The sequence below is a fragment of the Saccopteryx bilineata genome, chromosome 8 (assembly GCF_036850765.1).
Source record: "Saccopteryx bilineata isolate mSacBil1 chromosome 8, mSacBil1_pri_phased_curated, whole genome shotgun sequence".
Taxonomy (NCBI): Eukaryota; Metazoa; Chordata; class Mammalia; order Chiroptera; family Emballonuridae; genus Saccopteryx; species Saccopteryx bilineata.
In genome coordinates this window covers 51,691,610-51,695,452 of record NC_089497.1, presented here as the reverse complement: position 1 = coordinate 51,695,452, position 3,843 = coordinate 51,691,610, and the positions used below count along the sequence as shown (strand labels likewise).

Genomic DNA, 3,843 nt, shown 5'->3' with positions numbered 1-3,843 from the left:
TATATTTATTTGATTATTTTTCTTTTTTTTTTTACAGAGACAGAAAGAAGGATAGATAGGAACGGAGAGAGATGAGAAGCATCAATTATCAGTTTTTCCCTGCGACACCTTAGTTGTACATTGATTGCTTTCTCATATGTACCTTGACCGCGGGCCTTCAGCAGACTGAGTAACCCCTTGCTCAAGCCAGCGACCTTGGGTCCTAGCTGGTGAGCTTTGCTCAAACCACAGATGAGCCCGCGCTCAAGCTGGCAACCTTGGGGTCTCGAACCTGGGTCCTCTGCATCCCAGGCCGATGCTCTATCCATTGCCCCACCGCCTGGTCAGGCTTTATTTGATTATTTTTCAAGTTGAGACAGTAAGTTCTTAGAATATGAACACAATTTTAGTGTCTGATTTTATTTGTAGTATACTTATTTTTTAAGAGAGAGGAAGGGAGAGAGATGAGAAGCATCAGCTTGTAGTAGTGGCACTTTAGTTCGTTGATTGCTTTCTCATTTGTGCCTTGACTGGGGGGCTTCAGCTGAGCCAATGACCCCTTGCTCAAGCCAGCGACCTCAGGGTTTTGAACCTGGGACCTCAGCATCCCAGGTTGACATTCTATGCACTGCACCAGCACCTGGTCATGCAGTGTTATATTTTTTGATATTTTACAAATTTATTGGCATGAACATGGACCTTTTTGGTCACTGATGATTTTAGCCCTTTGTTTACTTTTCTGGGTTTGTTGCGCTTAAGTAAAAGGACTATTTTAGTCTGGATACTGTCCAAATAAACCTTTTTTACTGTACAATTTCTCTTGTTTTTAAATGTAAAAACTAACTGACCTGACCAGGATGGTGCAGTGGATAAAGCATTGACCTGGAATGCTGAGGTCACTGGTTCAAAACTCCAGGCCTCCCTGGTCAAGGCATATACAAGAAGCAACGACTTCAAGTTGATGCTTCCTGCTCCTCTACTTCTCTCTCAAAAATAAATAACTTTGGTTGGAACTATTTTTCTGGACAGTATTTCCATAGATGATGAAAAGGGAAGGGCAGAGGAGGGCTTCATGAAGATAATCAAATGAGTCAATGAAAAGACTAATGCCAGGATTTGGTCATTGAAAAAAAGGCACTCTAGTAGAGGATGATTGTATTATTTTATATTGCTGCCAAGCAAATGATCAGAATTTAGCAGCTTAAAATCATCCCTGTTTATTATCTGGCAGGTTTTTTTTTTTTTTTTTTTTTTTTGAGGAGAGGGGGGAGAGAGAGAGAGGAAGAGAGGGAGAAGAGAAGCTGGAAGCATCAACTCCCATATGTGCCTTGACCAGGCAAGCCCAGTGTTTTGAACCGGCAACCTCAGCATTTCCAGGTCAACGCTTTATCCACTGCGCCACCACAGGTCAGGCCCTATCTGGCAGTTTTGTAGGTCAGAAGTCCAAGCAGGCTGAAATTGGTCAGCCAGGCTGGGCTCTCGAGGGGAAGAATCTGCTTCCACCCTTATCCAGTTCATTGGCTGAATTTAGAGTCTTATGTTGTGGGACTGAAGTCCCCGTTTCCTTGCTGGCTGTCATGGGCACTCTAAACTCTTGGGAACCACCCATGCTTCTTGATTCATGGCTTCCTCCCTCCTCAAGCTAACAATGGCGCACTGAATCCTTTTCATCTTGGAATATGACTTCCTTTTAGGCGATAAGCTACACACAAAACTTTTACAAGGTCTGCATGGTTGGGCCTACCATGATCTTGCTTTTGGTTAACTCAGAATCAGTTGATTATAATCTTAATTACATCTGTAAATCCCGTTTGCCAGGTAATGTACATCACAGTTGTAATGTCTCACATTCACATTCTGAGCAATTGGAGTGGATATCTTGGAGAGCTGTTTTAGGGTTCTGCTTACCGTGATTTAAACACGGGGCACACGACTCTAGCACAGTTAGATTGACCAACTGGGTCATGGGTAGGCCTGTGTATTCAGCGTGTTGACCGTCAGATTGTACATTTGGACATGAGCAGTCAAAATATAAAGTGCTTACCATTCTTTTAAATAAAACCTTTGAGACTTACTGTGGGTCAGATACTATCTTAGTTGGGGATATCAATGAACAAGACCTGAGGAGGTTATAGTCTAGTCTTTTCAACATTTCAAAATTTCTAGAGCCAGCATTGAGATTTATTTTTCATAGGACTTAACCTATTAGTGAATGGTAGCTGACAGGAAGCTGATGTTTAATAATTATGGGATGGATAAGTGAATTTCAAGAAATAAATAAGATTCTCAACAAAGACTTTTCTGATGCTCAGGAAGGAATTCAGAAACATTCTTAGGAAAGGTTTTACAACTGGCTCCCAGAATTCCAGGTCTGCTAAAATACTATGTAGCTCCTCCAGTTAGGATGCCTGCATCATCCCAATGTAACATGAAAAGTGCAATAATGGCACTGTGGAGTGAGTTACTATAAATGAATACTATGTTTCATTTGTGATGAATGCTATTTAAAGCCTCAAATACGAAGAGGTATGGTGCATTGCTCTTGAAAATTGATTTACATGCTGATCAAAGTCTGCATGTAATTGCTGCCTAAACAATTTGTTGATTTTTTGTTTGAATGAAGGATAGGTAGGATTTAGCTATAATAATAGGAGCAGAAACAGAATGTGCAAAAGTTCAGAGATTAACCTGACCAGGCAGTGGCACAGTGGATATAGAGCATCGGACTGGGATGTGGAGGACCCAGGTTCAAAACCCAGAGGTTGCCGGCTTGAGCGCGAGCTCATCTGGTTTTTTGAGCAAGAGATCAGTCTGCTGTAGCCCCCCCCCCCCCAGTCAAGGCACATATGAGAAGCAATCAATGAACAACTAAGGTGCTGCAGTGAAGAATTGATGCTTCTCATCTCCTTATCCCTCTCTGTGACACACACACACACACACACACACACACACACACACACACACAAAGTTCAGAGATGAGTTTGGCCCTTCCTCGGCAAGACAGAAGATAGCCACACAAGAAACACCCATGATTATGTATTTGTGAATCCACTAACAAATATTTTTTTTGTTGTTTTTGGTTTTGTTTTTTGTATTTTTCTGAAGCTAGAAACGGGGATAGACAGACTCCCGCATGCGCCCGACCGGGATCCACCTGGCACGCCCACCAGGGGCGACTCTGCCCACCAGGGGGCGATGCTCTGCCCCTCCAGGGCATCACTCTGCCGCGACCAGAGCCACTCTAGCGCCTGGGGCAGAGGCCAAGGAGCCATCCCCAGCGCCCGGGCCATCTTTGCTCCAATGGAGCCTTGGCTGCGGGAGGGGAAGAGAGAGACAGAGAGGAAGGGGGGGTTGGAGAAGCAAATGGGCACTTCTCCTATGTGCCCTGGCCGGGAATCGAACCCGGGTCCCCTGCACGCCAGGCCGACGCTCTACCGCTGAACCAACCAGCCAGGGCCTTTTAACAAATATTTGAATGCCTTCCCTATTCTAGGCACTACTAATACATTACTGAGCAAAAGCAAACATCCCTACTTTTAATGAGCTTGCATGTAGCGAGGGGAGACAAACAATAGTAAAGAACTAACTAAATTACATAATATGATAAAAGCTGATGACATTCCATGCCAAAGGAGGGGTTAGGAAAGGGGAGAGGAGAGTGAATTGGAAATGACTATTATCAGCTGATTAGAAATTATAATGCCCTTGTCTTTGAAAAGATAAGTTGAGAATGAAATATATACATATCAAGTAAGTTTAGTAATAAAAAGAAAGTTTTCTAATAGGTCATTCTCTTTTTAAAGTTGTGCTCTAAAGATACCACTTTAGAACTATAATGTACCCAGTTCTACCACAATAGTCTCT

The 3,843-nt window shown here is 43.1% G+C and overlaps 1 protein-coding gene across 1 annotated transcript in view; it reads right to left on the bottom strand.

Annotated features, from left to right (window-relative positions):
- The window catches only part of LOC136312241 (protein mono-ADP-ribosyltransferase PARP15-like), a 328,256-nt gene that overhangs the window by 297,103 nt on the left and 27,310 nt on the right, over window positions 1-3,843 (bottom strand). The window lies entirely within an intron of this gene.